Source organism: Danio rerio, chromosome 5 (genome assembly GCF_052040795.2).
Source record: "Danio rerio strain M-AB ecotype USA chromosome 5, GRCz13ab, whole genome shotgun sequence".
NCBI classification, from domain to species: Eukaryota; Metazoa; Chordata; class Actinopteri; order Cypriniformes; family Danionidae; genus Danio; species Danio rerio.
Genome location: NC_141025.1, coordinates 77,426,427 through 77,443,956, shown reverse-complemented (window position 1 = coordinate 77,443,956; position 17,530 = coordinate 77,426,427). Strand labels below are relative to the sequence as shown.

Genomic DNA, 17,530 nt, shown 5'->3' with positions numbered 1-17,530 from the left:
ATTTTTTCAACAAATTTCTAAATATAATAGTTTTAATGACTCTCTAATAACTGATTTATTTTATCTTTGTCATGATGACAGTAAATAATATTTGACTAGATATTCTTTAAGACACTTTTATACAGCTTAAAGTGATATTAAAAGGCTTAACTAGGTTAATTAGGTTAACTAGGCAGGTTAGGGTAATTAGGCAAGTTATTGTATAACGATGTTTTGTTCTGTCGACAGTCGAAAAAAAATTAGCTTAAAAGGGGCTAGCTATTTTGACCTTAAAATGGACTTTAAAAAATTCAAAACTGCTTTTTTTCTAGACGAATTAAAACAAATAAGACTTTTTCCAGAGGAAAAAATATTATCAGACATACTGTAAACATTTCCTTGCTCTGTTCAACATCATTTGGGAAATATTTAAAAAAAGAAAAAAAAATTCAAAGGGAGGGCGAATAACTCTGACTTCAACTGTATGTAACCAACACTGATTCTGCATATTGACTGATTGCTTGCCTTTTTTTCCTATATTGTATAAACTTATTGTAAGTTATACTTTTATAATGGCCATTTTTGATTATTAAAACTGATATTTAGCAAAAGATATAGGGTATGTTTCCTATTTTTCGAAGAAAATGAAAGGAGGCAGTAATGTTATAGGCTCTGTTTTGTTATAAATAAGCATACAGTGAAGATGACGCTCATATAAATAAGCTACACGGCGCCTCAACATTTTTAGTGTCTGTTAAGTTGGTAATATGAAAACAGACAGTTCCTTATATCATGTTTTCTTGTTCAAAGTCAAAGTCAAAGTCAGCTTTACTGTCAATTCAGCCACATGTACAGGACATATTGACCTTATTCTAAAATGCGGAAGTGCGCTTGTTTTCGCGTTTGTCTTAGAACTTCCGATTCAGTCGCCTATGGGAGAAATGACTAGGAATAATAAACAGCAGAAAACGGTCAAACTACTTGCTCTACAAACAAATGTTTGCATAACTATACAGACCAAGTAGAATAATATAATAAGAAATTATCAAATTGCAACATCAAGCAGCGTAACGAGCAGTTTTTAACGTCAAAAAATGAATGGAAGTGAATGAGACCGGAAGTCTCAAGCCAAAAAGATTCAAATGGCAGCGCCCACTCGACAGCTGAGAATAAGGTGAATAGAGAATCGAAATTACGTTACTCTCAGACCCTTGGTGCCTAACATGTAATGTCAATATAAAAATAGAGTTTTAAGAAAAAAAAAATTTACAATATATACAATTGTACATAAAATGTGGTTTAAAATATACATAAACATACATAATAAATATACATAAACAATTGTATTGTATGTTATAGTTAAGATAGTAAAACAACGTAGCCAGGGTGATGCGAATGACATTTTAAATCAGAATCAGAATCAGAAAGAGCTTTATTGCCAGGTATGTTCACACATACGAGGAATTTGTTTTCGTGACAGAGCTTCTACAGTGCAACAGAATTAGGACAAAAAACAGATTTTAAAAATAGAAGTACGTAGTGAATGCAAATATACAAATTGACAAGTTAACACTGTAAACTGTTTTTACCCAACGTGTCCTCGGGAGTTTGTTTTCCTTATCAAACTTGCAAAGTATGACCTTAAGGAAAGGGTGCGAGACTGAACTGTGTGCATATTGAGGAAAAAGCCTCAATCAGATAGGCAAATGCAGCCATGCCTCCGTTTTTCCCCATCCACACTGACACAAAGCAGCAACGTTTTAAAACCAAAACAGCCTTTCCAACATTTTCAAAGAGCTCAGTTTATGATCACAAACTGTGAACTGTGGGTACTTGCCATCCATATATTCCACCTGCACCCGTTCTACAGTCATTTAAAACCCTCATGTCCCTGTCAGATATACAATTCGGGGATGTTTGCATCTACTGTGTAGATATTCCTTCGCGATTTAGTCATTAGTGACGACATTATAGCTTGTAAGTGTCTACTTTTTTATATTTAGTGTCATTTTATCAGCATTTTACACTCCAAATTGTGTTAAAATAGCAGTAGGCTGGCCAGTGGCTCACTTTATGCATTTAATATCATACACTTCGGCCCCAAAATCCAAAATAATTGTGTTTTTTTTTTTTTAAACAACATAAATCTTCTATTGGGTTTCTACTTCACAGTTTATTAAGAGGCATTATTTATGTTATATAGTAAGCCACGGAAGTCTTGATACCCGGGGTAGCCTTTTACAAAAATCATGCTTGTGACTAAATCTTGCATATGGTATAACTTATTGCATGTTAAACTTTTATAACGGCACTTATTGATTATCAAAACTGATATTTAGCAAAAGAGAGAGGCTATGTTTTGTTATAAATATGCATAAAGTGAAGATGAAGCTCATATAAATATGTAGCTACATGATGCCTCAACAATTCAGGTGTCTGTTAAAAACAAAACAGCCTTTCCAACATTTTCAAAGAGCTCAGTTTATGATCACAAACTGTGAACTGTGGGTACTTGCCATACATATATTCCACCTGCACCCGTTCTACAGTCATTTAAAACCCTCATGTCCCTGTCAGATCTACAATTCGGGGATGTTTGCATCTACTGTGTAGATATTCCTTCGCGATTTAGTCATTAGTGACGACGTTATTGTTTCGATAACCAGCGATCATTCTCTGGAGATCGCTGGTTTCCACTTTATCATGAACTTCACTTCCGCATATCCCAGGACTACATTTTCATACATGCACTTCTTCCAAACACGCACACCTGGTCATTCATCTATCCTGATTACATCACCAGCTGAACCTTGTCACAGACTGAAATTTCACACAGTATTTAAGCAGCACACACACTCATTCACTTGGCCGAGTCATGTTTACTGTTTATTGACATTTCAACGCGTTTGTCCCTGTCTTGTTTCTCCGTGTCTGAACCTAGCTTTGTATCCTAGTTATCCTGTTTAGCCGCCTGCCTTACGACCTATTGCCTGTTTACTGACTTCGACTCTGGATTTGCCCGCACATACCTGTTCATACCTGTTTTGACCATTGCTTGCCTGACAAAGAATAAACCTGCATATTGGATCCTACCTTCTGTTGTGAGTGTCACTCCCCGACGTTACAGATATAGTGTCTACTTTTTTATATTTAGTGTCAGTTTTATCAGCATTTTACACTCCAAATTGTGTGAAAATAGCAGCAGGCTGGCCAGTGGCTCACTGAATGCATTTGACATCATACACTGCGGCCCCAAAATCCAAAATAAATGAGTTTTTTAAACATGTAAATCTTCTATTGGGTTTCTACTTCATAATTTAATTAAAATACATTATCTATGTTATATAGTAAGCCACAGAAGTCTTAATACCCGGGGTACCCTTTTACAAAAATCATACTTGCGAACAACATCCTGCAAAAAGCTTTTACCTGCAGACAACATTAAATGACTTCACATGGGCTATAAATATCCATCCCAAATGGGTTTAACTAAGGGTTCCACATGGTCCACACCTGCATTGGCGAACTGAGGAGGGCTAATATAGGTGCCAAATACACAACACATAAAACACATACTGAGATTCATATTGGATAACTCAGATGGGTCCCAAAAGGAATCAATAGAAAAAACCATTTGAAACTAATATTTAAAGCCCATATGATGTCCTATTCTCTTCTATTATTCTCTTCTATAACATTCTAGGATACTTTCTAAGTGCAATGTCCAGTAAGTGGCGCTAAAAGCATGATTAGTGTTGCACCAAACAGATGAGCTTGAAACTGGCTGCTTTTTATTACGCTGGTTGATGTATGTATGCACTGCAGCAGGAAATTAAATCTTTGGGGAGTGGTGGTGAAATGATAATGCCCAATAAATTACATCCCACCTTAACTAAACCTAACCAATAATGTTGTTAAAAGGATAGAATTACCATGCCATGCATTTTATCTTGCTTTCACAAGTAGCCGTTATGTCTGAGATTCATACCGCAATGCACTAACCAGAAAATCCATACACAACCAGGTTACATGTGATGCAAGCATGCAAGTGTGTTAGTTTACAAATCAAGCACTATGGTAAAAGTGTTTAGAGGTCATACTACAGTATTGTGCGAAAGTATTTAATACACTTTAGGTCACAATTCACGTTAATAACAAACCATTAACGAACACTACCAGCTTAATAAACTACTAATTAGCTATTTTTTAAATAGTTAGTAATAAGGCTGTATGATTAATCCAGCCTGATCTCACGAGAAAACGTAAGTATTTTAAGTTTTGCCAGTTTAGTGGCTAATTTGTACGAATTCGTACGAGTTCAGTCGTACGAATTCGTACGATTTTAAAAAGGAGGTGTGGCACCTAACCCCACCCCTAACCCCAACCGTCATTGGGGGATGAGCAAATCGTACTAAATTGTACGAATTACATCGTACGAATTCATACGAATTAGCCACTAAATGAAAAAGTTACGAATTGCTGTGAGATTGTGTTGGATTAATCGAAATGGAACTGCAATTTGATACGTTGTGATTAGTTAACGGCTAGAGGCTCCAATGTTGTACATATTTATGTATATATGTAAACTAAAATAATTAATAACATCTTCAAAACCAGTCCGCTATGCTTTAGAGCAGGGGTGGCCAATCCCATTCCTGGAGAGCCACCTTCCTGCAGATTTCAGTTGCTACCCATATCAAACACACCTGAACCAATTAATTAGGACCTGAACACCCCGTGATAATTACAGGCAGGTGTGTTGATTATGGGTTGCAACCAAGCGGCAACCTCCCGCTCTCCCGCAGGAAGCCAATACGGAAGTAACTAAAACTGCAATTCATCCGAAATTCCGCTAGTCCTGGCCGCTCCTGCTCCAAAACAGAGCAAATTTCAATTGAGCCCACTGTTAGAATGGCCAACTTTACAGCAGAAAAAAAGGTGTTTACAGCCTGGTACAAAAAAAGATTTTGGTTAATACAGCTAATATTACCCTTCATGACAACTGTGAGGGGGTGAATTTTTTTATTACTCATCCGTTTCCTTTATATTAAGTTATATTAAGTTTGCATAATTAAGGGCGTGGCCACTTGAGTGACAGTTAGGTCTTGCTGGTCGCTGTCACGTCACCTCAGCTGAATCCTGCAGATTAGCAACTGATCTCGGCATATTCATCGTATTTCTGTGTTGTTTTATGTGGCTTTACACAGTCAACTGCCTTTTGGACTTGTTTCCTACAATTATTAGATGGCATGGCATGCTGAGGGCACTTAATTGTGCTCACAAACCATTCACGTGGCCTCCGTTTCCCATGTGAGTAAAGTTATATACTTATATACCATCTCTATACATGTATTTGTTTTATTTAAGATCATTTATGGTTTATATTTATATTTAGAGCTGTAATGCACTGCAGAATCTGTCAGATTGATTAGCTGTAGGCTCTAGATCAGTCATCTGAAGTGTTGTCATACAGTGTTATGCTGGATTTTATCAATAGTCTTACAATAACTAACACAGACTATATCTGAAGTGTTTGGAAGTAATTTGCGTTTTCCTCCTGTTGAAAAATGTCATAAGAACAATGTTTAGTGGCTCAATGTATTACAGCAGTGTTTTTAAAAGACTAAACACTTTATTGATATAGTGTACAACCAAGCACAAGTGGTCAGAACACAAACGAGTCACAGGTGATAAAGTATTAAGAGTTCTCCCAAAGTAAAGTGTGTCTGAACCAGGTCCAAGCTAAATGCTAGCAGGTGTCTGTAGCTCCGCCCACTCTCCACCTCTTTGCCCTTGTTTGGTATCCCGCTGTGGGTGTGATGACGCGCGAACAAAATGGCGATGGTTGGCCGCGCCTACTTATGGCTTCTTTTGCGCTCTTCAGAAACCTATGGGTGACGTCACGAATACTACGTCCATGTATTTTACAGTCTATGGTTGCAACTGAAATCTGCAGGAAGGTGGCTCTCCAGGAACAGGATTGGCCACCCCTGCTTTAGAGAATTAAACATGCTAGACTTTCTGCCATGGTGTCGTGAGGCATCGCACACATGTATTTGTCAATGATACAGACATCGTGCATCATACAGCCGAGAACTGTGAAGGCTTTTATACTTGACGCGCTCGATGGAAACACGAGCATTTCTCAAGCGAGATTGGCAACTGTGCAGACGAATATCAAATATCGTTAACTAAAAAAGGTTGGTCAGTTAAATTATGCTACTCTAACTAAAGTTCATTCAGCAATTCTCCAGTAGCGATAGCTGATAATGTCAGACCTTATCGATACTTCATGTTTTTGTTATGTAGTTTCAGTACCCATCCCTGCAGCTGATAATCATTTACACTGAGGAAGGGCGGAGGCTTGCTGAAGAACTACAGAGAGATTTCAGCTGCTGTCTGGGCTTTCACTGCCTTTCTAAACCTTCCTTTCTTCATGTGTTCAACACTTTTTTTTCCCTGCATCATTTCATTTTATTACACAAAACTGCATTTCTAAACTAGTTAGATTTGTTTTCTTTGCGTATGTGGATTTCTTTGGTTGTTACCAACATCCGGGGAAAATTTCAAGTCAACAGCATCTTTAGAAATAGGTTTTCTGAGAAAAAAAATGGTGGCGCGTTTAATACTTATTTACCGCTGTATAGCAGGGATCAGTGTTAGGGAAAAATGTACATAATACAATCTCAACACTTTTTTAAATGTGTTACTCTAAAGTGAAAGTATGTGCTTGGTTATTTTTTGTGCTTTTATTTTGTTTTTAAAGAGTAAGATATGCTTAAAATCATTCATTCATTTTCTTGTCGGCTTAGTCCCTTTATTAATCCAAGGTCACCACAGCGGAATGAACCGCCAACTTATCCAGCAAGTTTTTTTTTTTTACGCAGCGGATGCCCTTCCAGCCGCAACCCATCTCTGGGAAACATCCACACACACATTCACACACTACAGACAATTTAGCCTACCCAATTCACCTGTACCACATGTATTTGGACTGTGGGGGAAACCGGAGCACCCAGAGGAAACCCACGCGAATGCAGGGAGAACATGCAAACTCCACACAGAAACGCCAACTGAGCCGAGGTTCAAACCAGCAACCCAGCGACCTTCTTGCTGTGAGGCGACAGCACTACCTACTGCGCCACTGCCTCGCCCGCGCTTAAAATCATAATACTGTATATTAGTTTATCAAGCATTAGCATGGGTGCACATTAAATTTAAGCTAATGTAAAGAAATCATCCTGAAATCCATTTTTCAATGAGTCTCTTTCACAAAACTCTAATCAACGTCCTCTCAAAAAGCAATCAATGCTGCTTATCACTTTATACCGGGTAACCGAAGCTGATGAGAAATAAACCCCTCTGAGTGTTTTTCAGAGCAGTTTACTGCACCAGAAAACAAGCTCAGCTGATGCAGCCAAAAGCAGAAGTCATAAGATTTGATATAACCCCTGCTCACATGATGCACGGCATATTAGCTCTCTCTCCCATCCATAACTGGAGCTTCGCTAAGAATGAGCCTCTTATCTCGCCTGTGGTATTTTTAGGTTGTGTGAAAGGTTACTACCGAACAGAGCGACACAGAGGAAATTAGGGCACAAGAACCCAAGACAGATTATTTTCCTTAAACTCTCTCTTTTGCTCGGTTATCCGTGACGGGATGGTTCAGGCAGAGTCCCACATGCATCGCTCGCTCATTGTGACGCATACGAGAAAAATAGAATAGTTGCGTAATGTGGGAGAGGGGGGAAACTCTTTGAAGTGTTTGCAAAATAGTGTAAAATAGAGCATTTTAGACTTGAACTAGAGCTTTGAGAGATATAGAGGAGATTATACAAAGGCGAGGGAATGTATACGTCAGCTGCATGCAAACCCTCTGCAATAAAACTTGTGCAAAAGGTTATTGCCAGGGTATTTTTTCAAGTTTGCACAACAAATATATATATACACTCACCGGCCACTTTATTAGGTACACCTGTCCAACTGCTCGTTAATGAAAATTTCCAATCGGCTAATTACATGGCAGCAACTCAATGCATTTAGGCATGTAGACATGGTCAAGACGATCTGCTGCAGTTCAAAGTGAGCATCAGAATGGGGAAGAAAGGGGATTTAAGTGACTTTGAATGTGGCATGGTTGTTGCTGCCAGACGGGCTGGTCTGAGTATTTCTGAAACTGCTGATCTACTGAGATTTTCATGCACAACCATCTCTAGGGTTTACAGAGAATTAAGGATGTGAACCTACATTGGTCTCACGGTTCAGTCACGATTATCATGCCATCGATTCAATTCGATATCTTGGTGCATCACGGTGCATTGATGATGCTTTCCATACATAATTAGATTTTTTCTACACAACACAAGAATATTTTTTTATTAAAATCTATAAATGCATAATATTTATGTATTATTTGTAATACAATATTGTCCTTTAAAACAAGCAGTAAGATTTTTGAACTGTACCTTTAATTTGACGTGCTCAAAGAAAACACTCTTTCTGAGAGTATTAAAAAAAACTCCAACACATGCACAGAGATGAGCATTTATAGCAAATAGACTCATGTAAATATTATCCCGTTTGCTTTTTGAGCGCTGTCTTACACCTCTATGATTCGTCTTTGTCTTCACCCGCTCAACAGAAAGGACTGCTATTGGCTTTAGAAATGTAAGCACATGAGTGACGCGGGAAGAACAGTCAAGGTTAGTCTATATGCTAATAATACGCGGTTATCACGGGTAATCCATAATAGACACAGTGGAGAAAACTTCAGAGGAGAATGGCCAGACTGGTTCCAGCTGATAGAAAGGCAACAGTAACTCAAATAAGCACTCGCTACAACCGAGGTCTGCAGAAGAGCATCTCTGAACACTCAACACGTCCAACCTTGAGGCGGATGGGCTACAGCAGCAGAAGAGCACACCGGGTGCCGCTCCTGTCAGCTAAGAACAGGAAACTGAGGCTACAATTCACACAGGCTCACCAAAACTGGACAATAGAAGATTGGAGAAACGTTGCCTGCTCTGATGAGTCTCCATTTCTGCTGACACATTCAGATGGTCGGGTCAGAATTTGACGTCAACAACGTGAAAGCATGGAGCCATCCTGCCTTGTATCAACGGTTCAGGCTGGTGGTGGTGGTGTAATGGTGTGGAGGAGATTTTCTTGGCACACTTTGGGCTCATTAGTACCAATTGAGCATCGTGTCAACACCACAGCCTACCTGAGTATTGTTGCTGACCATGTCCATCCCTTTATGACCACAGTGTCTCCATCTTCTGATGGCTACTTCCAGCAGGATAACACACCATGTCATAAAGTGTGAATCATCTCAGACTGGTTTCTTGAACATGACAATGAGTTCACTGTACTCAAATGGCCTCCACAGTCACCAGAGCTCAATCCAATAGAGCACCTTTGGGATGTGGTGGAACGGGAGATTTGCATCATGGATGTGCAGCCAACAAATCTGCAGCAACTGCGTGATGCTATTATGTCAATATGGAGTAAAATCTCTGAGGAATATTTTCAAGAATACTGAAAACTAAACAATATCTTTTACTTGTCGAGAAAATGCTTCTTGATTTAAGACGTTTTTTTTTTTAGATATTTGAACCCTAAACAAGACAAAAACTCATTTCTTATATTTACTTACAAGCTAAAATCAAAAGAGCCCAAGCCCAAATGTTCAAATGAACATGAGCAATGGTGCTTGGCTTTGCAAACAACACAAATTATTTAATCAATAAGTGCATGGTATTACTTTATTCTAGATGCTTGTTCAACCTTTTAGTGCCTCGCAGGAAATCATCTAATGCATTATTCATTCAAAGCACTAAGCTGTCCAAGACGATGACTGGAAACATATTTTAAACTTTTTCCTCCGCATCAAATGAGTCTGCAGAATGTGCAACAGAGTGTGGATTTGGCACCAACAACAAACATTTTAAAGTACAGGATCACAAGTTTCAGAACACAGACATTAACTATATGACAACTTGTTTTCACTGTGACTTTGCGTTTTTAAATGTGTCAGACTACATTTTAAGCAATGCACAGGAGCTTTTACCTTTGTATAAACTTTTTACCACATACAGTTTTCCTGACAGGTTAATTATGGCAACGTTTTGAAGCAAGTTATTTAAGCAAGTTTTATATAGAGTAAGAAAAAAATAAAATAAATAAATAATAATATAACTGACGTGTAATCGCATTTATATACTACAAAACAGTGCTGCTTTTATCCTCACTTATAATATGCTTCGAATAAACGCACCTGCTAATGGAATAAACGTAAATATTAATACGTGTCTCAGGATTCAATTTTGAAAAGCATTGAATATGTCGCTCCTGGTACCTTTTGTTGCATGTTTCAGATGACAAATCCACTAGAGGGCGCTGTCTACACTTCTGAATCTGAAATACGTTACTCAGGGTGCCTTTTGTTGTACATTTCAGATTTGATAACTGTAAACAGCGCCCTCTAGTGGATTTGTCATGTGTAACGTGCAACAAAACGTACCCAGGACAAATGTTTTTTACATTTGCGAAAATAAAGAAACCACAAAAAATGTACATCAAAACACCTTTGAGAACAATTTTGAGGTCAAATGAACACTACGGAGCAGTACGACGACTACAACTTCTGTTCCTTTTCACACTAATGATATTTATAGGGATATTATTGATGAATAAAGGATTATTTTCATACAGTTCTTCGGATTAACGCACCTGCTAACTGAGTAAATGTAAAAATAAATACATGTCTAAGCACATTTTTAAAAAGCATTGAATATGTCTGTCCTGGTACATTTCGTTGCGTGTTTCAGATGACAAATGCACTAGAGGGCGCTGTCTACATTTCTGAATCTGAAATTTGTTATTAAGGGTGCATTTTGTTGTACATTTTAGAATCACAAAAATGCAGACAGCACCCTCTAGTGGACGTGTCAAGTGTAACATACAACAAAACATACCCAGAACAATGTTTTTTATATTTGCAAAAATACAATTTTGAGGTCAAATGAACATTATATAGCAGTATGACGCCAGCGACTTTTGTTCCTTTTCACACTAATGATATTTATAGGAATATTATTGATGAATAAAGGATTTTTTTCATACAGTTCTTCAGATTAACGCACCTGATAACTGAGTACATGTAAATATAAATACGTGTCTCAGTATACATTTTTAAAAAGCATTGAATATGTCTGTCCTGGTACATTTTCGCATGTTTCAGATGACAAAACATGGTCAATACGACCATACGCACTAGAGGGCGCTGTCTACATTTCTATTAAGGGTGCATTTTGCTGTACATTTCAGATTGGCAATAATGTCGGCAGCGCCCTCTAGTGGATTTTTCAAGTGTAACGTGCAACAAAACATACCCAGAACATTGTTTTTTATTTTTGCAAAAATGTAGAAACCACATACACACATCTGACTGCAGTTTTGGGGTAAAATGAACATTACGGAGCAGTATGACGCCAGCAATATCTGTTCCTTTTTACTCTTATGATATTTATCGGGACATATTATTAACGAATTAAGAATTATTTTTGCACGGTTCTTCAAATAAACGCACATGCTAAATGAGTAAATGTAAATATAAATACAGGTCTCCGTATACATTTTTCAAAAGCATTGAATATGTCCGTCCTGGTCCATTTTGTTGCACGTTTCAGATGACAAATCCACTAGAGGGCGCTGTCTACACTACTGAATCTGAAATACATTACTTAAGGTGCGTTTTGTTGTACATTTTAGAATCACAAAAATGTAGACAGCGCCCTCTAGTGGATTTCTCAAGTGTAACGTACAACAAAACATACCCAGAACAATGTTTTTTATATTTGCAAAAATGTAGAAACCACAAAAAATGTAATTCAACACACATTTGAGTACAATTTTGGGGTAAAATGAACACTACAACACAGTATGATGCCAGCAATTTCTGTTCCTTTTCACACTAATGATATTTATCGGGACATATTATTGACGAATAAATGATTATTTTTGCACGGTTCTTCAGGTAAACGCACATGCTGAATGAGTAAATGTAAATATAAATACGTGTCTCAATAGACATTTTTCAAAAGCTTTAAAAATGTCGCTCCTGGTACGTTTTGTTGTAAATTTCAGATGACAAATCCACTAGAGGGCGCTGTCTACATTTCTGAATCTGAAATATGTTACTCAGGGTGCGCTTTGTTGTACATTTCAGATTTGTAAAATGTAGACAGCGCCCTCTAGCTGAATTGTCATTTGTAACGTGCAACAAAACGTACCCAGGACAATGTTTTTTATATTTGCAAAAATGTAGAAACCGCAAAAAATGTCCTTCAACATATTTGTGTACAATTTTGAGGTCAAATGAACATTACGAAGCAGTATGACGCCAGCGGCTTTTGCTCCTTTTCACATTATTAATAATTGTAGGGATTTTAATGACGAATAACGAATCATTTTCATGCAGTTCTTTGCACAATCAAATAATTACAATGAAACAACTTAACAGTTTGCTTCACCTATCTATCTTCATATGGTCAACTTTTCTTGCATGATCAGTTTTCTCGTCGCTCACTTTGTACGATGCTGCACTTGCGTTTGGGTGAAGCACATGTAAAATCAAGGTAAAACTATGTGGTCACTATGTGGCTTCTGAAACGATATTGATTAGGTTTAAGGAAGGCTTTAGGTCACCTTTGAGATGGCAAATCCACTTTTTGTTTTTAAATGTACAACGAAACGCACCTAAGTAACATATTTCAGATTCGCAGAAGTGTAGACAGCGCCCTCTAGTGGATTTGTCATCTCAAAGGTGACCTAAACCCTAGGTGGTTACTGAGGTGTTCTGAGGTGTGGCTAGGCAGCTGCTAGGGTGTTAGGTGGTTTGATGGTTGAAGATTAAAAGCTCTAAGAGAATACAGGTGCAAATTTAGTCTCAGAAAACAGAGTAATAATATTAGTAACATGTTTAAATAGGATTCAAGCCTGCCTAATTATAACAATTATATCACTTTGGAGGAAGCTGAGAGATGAAAGGTCTGAACAGGCATACATTTATTATCGGACACCTTCTGATATTTGTCTTACTCTCACTTCCGCAGCTCAAAAGGCCCCTCGGGCACTACAGAGGTTGGATACGGGAAGGGTTAGAGATTGGGCCATTTCTTTTTAAAGAAAGCAATCTGGGAGCAAAGTATTTTTAGATTCATGTGCTCGCAATGTGCACAGTCGCAAGCAACTCAGCTGAGTCAGGGTGAAACAAAGACAAGATGTTATCATGACCAACAAAACTGTGCTTTCCTTTGTGTTACATATTATTAAGAGCAAGGGTGGTGCAGCAGACTTCTTAGGTTGTCACTCCTCACTCCATCTTTATTTATTTATTTAATTATTATTATAATTGTTGTTATTATTATTTAACAGTGTGTGATTATTCAAATGGATTTTTTTTTTATTTCAACAGTGTGTGATTAATCAACTTCATTGTTTTAACTTATTTTATTTTATTTTAGCAGTGTGGGATTAGTAGACTTCATTGTTTTATTTCATTTTATTTTACATTGTTTTATTTATTTTAGCAGTGTGTGTGATTAGACGACTTCATTATTTTATTTTATTTTATTTTATTTTATTTTATTTTAACAGTGTGAATAAGACTACTTCATTGTTTTATTTTATTTTACTTTATTTTATTTTATTTATGTAATTTAACAGTGTGTGATTAGTCGACTTCATTATTTTATTTTATTTTTTATTTTTTTATTTTATTTTAACAGTGTGTAATTAGTCGACTTCATTATTTATTTTATTTTATTTTATTTATTTATTTATTTTTTATTTTAACAGTGTGTAATTAGTCGACTTTATTATTTTATTTTATTTTATTTTATTTTAACAGTGTGTGATTAATCGACTTCATTATTTATTTTATTTTATTTATTATTTTATTTTATTTTATTTTATTTTATTTTATTTATTTTAACAGTGTGTAATTAGTCGACTTCATTATTTTATTTTATTTTATTTTATTTTATTTTATTTTATTTTATTTTATTTAACAGTGTGAGATTAGTCGACTTCATTATTTTATTTTATTTTATTTTATTTTAACAGTGTGTGATTAGTCGACTTTATTATTTTATTGTATTTTATTTTACATAATTTTTTTTATTTTAACAGCGTATGATTAATCAACAACTATTTTATTTTATATTAATTTATTTTATTTTAGTTCACATTATTTTCTTTTATTTTACATCATTTTATTTTATTTTACATTATTTTATTTTATTTATTTTATTTTAACAGTGTGTGATTAGTCAACAACTATTTTAATTTATTTTATTTTACATTATTTTATTTTAACAGTGTGTGATTAGTCAACAACTATTTTAATTTATTTTATTTTACATTATTTTATTTTATTTTAACATTGTGTGATAAGTTGACTTCATTATTTAATTTAATTTAATTTAATTTTATTTTATTTTAACAGAGTGTGATTAGTCGACTACATTGTTTTTTTATTTTAAATTATTGTATTTTATTTTATTTTATTTTAATTTAGCAGTGAGTGATTACATGATTTCATTGTTGTATTTTTTTATTTTACAATATTTTATTTTATTTTAGTCGACTTCATTATTTTTTTATTTTAATTTACTTTATTTAATTTTAATTTACATTTTTTTATTTTATTTTATTTTAACAGTATGTGATTAGACTTGATTATTTATTTTAATTTAATTTTAACTATTTTATTTATTTTATTTCATTTTATTTTATTTTACGCAATTTTATATTTATTTAAATTTACATTATTTTATATTGTTTTAATTTAATAGTGTGTGATTAGTCGACTTCATTATTCTATTTTATTTTATTTTAAATTATTTTATTGTCGCTCCATCTGTGTATCAGTCATCATGCACCTTTAATTCTGACCCTACGCTTTCCTCCCCATCAATGAAATTGCTCTCATGCAGGAGAAATGTTGATGTGTGTGAACTCTTTTAGAAAAGCAGTACTGTGCAGATGTGTGCTGTAAGGTCAATACTCCACCTCACACCGAACATGCTTAAGCGATGATTGTATTCACAAAAACAGCCTTTTGACTCTTGTAGACACCACGATTACAATACACTTTTCTGCTAAATGATGAAAAAAATACAGTTTAGACTGAACACTGGGGGAAAATATGAAAGAATTCAAATTTAAGAGGTAAATCTGTACCTCATAGTATGTTGAATTAGCTTTAGGCTTCCTTCATGGTTGTGTCTTGTTAATCCTGAACTGGGATTTAGGAGATGAATGAATGTTTCCAGACTCTTCTTTCATGCATTCGCAGTGTCAACCTCAGATGACACGTTCTGCAGTCATTCAAGCAGCGTCTGAGGCTTATTGATTTCTCTGAATCTCTAATTTAATTAGCCGTCTTTGGGCTTTTATCAGTCCACTAGAAAACAAGATTACTGGCACTGCGGGTTCACCATCAAACATTTCAATGAAAAACAGAGTCTCCATCTATCTATATGTCTGTATGTCGGTCTGTCTGTCTGTCCGTCCATCCATCCATACCTCCATACGTTCCCCCGTATGCCATCCATCCATCCATCCATCTATAATCCATCCATCTATAATCCATCCATCCATCTATAATCCATCCATATATAATCCATCCATCTATAATCCATCCATATATAATCCATCCATCTATAATCCATCCCTCCATCCATCTATAATCCATCGATATATAATCCATCCATCTATAATCCATCCCTCCATCCATCTATAATCCATCCATATATAATCCATCCATCTATAATCCATCCATCCATCCATCTATCCATCCATTATAATCCATCCACCCATCCATCTATAATCCATCCATCTATCCATCTATAATTTATGCATCCATCTATAATCCATCCATCTATCCATCCATCCATCTATAATCCATCCATCTATAATCCATCCATCCATCCATCTATAATCCATCCATCCATCCATTCATCCATCTATAATCCATCCATCCATCCATCCATCTATAATCCATCCATCCATCCATCTATAATCCATCCATCCATCCATCTATAATCCATCCATATATAATCCATCCATCTATAATCCATCCCTCCATCCATCTATAATCCATCCATATATAATCCATCCATCTATAATCCATCCATCCATCCATCTATCCATCCATTATAATCCATCCACCCATCCATCTATAATCCATCCATCCATCCATCCATCCATCTATAATTCATCCATCCATCTATAATCCATCCATCTATCCATCTATAATCCATCCATCCATCCATCTATAATCCATCCATCCATCCATCCATCCATCCATCTATAATCCATTCATCCATAATCCATAATCCATCCATCCATCCATCCATCCATCCATCCATCCATCCATCCATCCATCCATCCATCCATCCATCTATCTATCTATCTATCTATCTATCTATCTATCTATCTATCTATCTATCTATCTATGCATCCATCCATCCATATATATATATATATATATATATATATATATATATATATATATATATATATATATATATATATATATATATATATATATATATAATCATCCATATCATCCACCCCCCACCCACCCATGACATCCATCTATCCATCAATCCATTCATCCATACATTCGTCCGTCTTTTCATCAACCCATCCATCCATCCACCTATCTATAAATCAATCCATCCATCACTCTATCCATCCATTGATCTGTCCATCCATCCGTCCATCCATCAATCCATCAGAATGAATGAATGAATGAATGAATGAATGAATGAATGAACAGGTAATTTTACAACAAAGAAATAAGAAATTAGATTAAGAAAATAATTACTTTTTATAGGACCATTAAGATGATTTGCCATTTCTCTGAGGTCTGTAAGTCTCTGCGATTGTGTGGTGACTCTGCTGGGAATACTTTAATTATTGGCTGATGAAAATATGTTAAACAAAGTACAATATTAAATTACAGAATATAAAGTACAGTATTACTGCTCCAAAATATCTAATAGTCACAATTATTGTCACAAAAATTGTTGCATAATAGGTACTTTTTTTTTATTTTTATTTATTTTATTTTATTTTATTCACTTTCCTTTGGCTTTGTCCCTGCTTCATCAAGGGTCACGACAGTGGTTATTTATTTATTTATTTATTTATTTATTTATTTATTTATTTATTTATTTATTTATTTATTTATTTGTTTTTTGTTTGTTTGTTTATTTATTTGCTTGTTTGTTTGTTTATTTATTAAATTTTTTTCTATAAAATTTTTCTGTCTATTTTATTTTTTTATTTATATTTTTTTTTTCCTTCAGTTTTGTCCTTGCTTTATTAGGAGTCGCTACCAACTCCTAATTAATTTAATTTAATTTAATTTAATTTAATTTAATTTAATTTAATTTAATTTAATTTAATTTAATTTAATTTTATTTTATTTTATTTAATTTAATTTAATTTAATTTAATTTAATTTAATTTAATTTAAT

At 35.0% G+C, this 17,530-nt stretch overlaps 1 protein-coding gene and 1 long non-coding RNA gene across 22 annotated transcripts in view; one reads left to right on the top strand and one right to left on the bottom strand.

The window, feature by feature from the left end:
* The window catches only part of rgs3a (regulator of G protein signaling 3a), a 180,498-nt gene that overhangs the window by 68,481 nt on the left and 94,487 nt on the right, over nucleotides 1–17,530 (bottom strand).
* Nucleotides 516–4,742, top strand: LOC147844541 (uncharacterized). The gene is made up of 3 exons (XR_015492161.1): nucleotides 516–598; nucleotides 649–726; nucleotides 1,733–4,742. It is a non-coding gene; the product is annotated as an uncharacterized LOC147844541 (long non-coding RNA).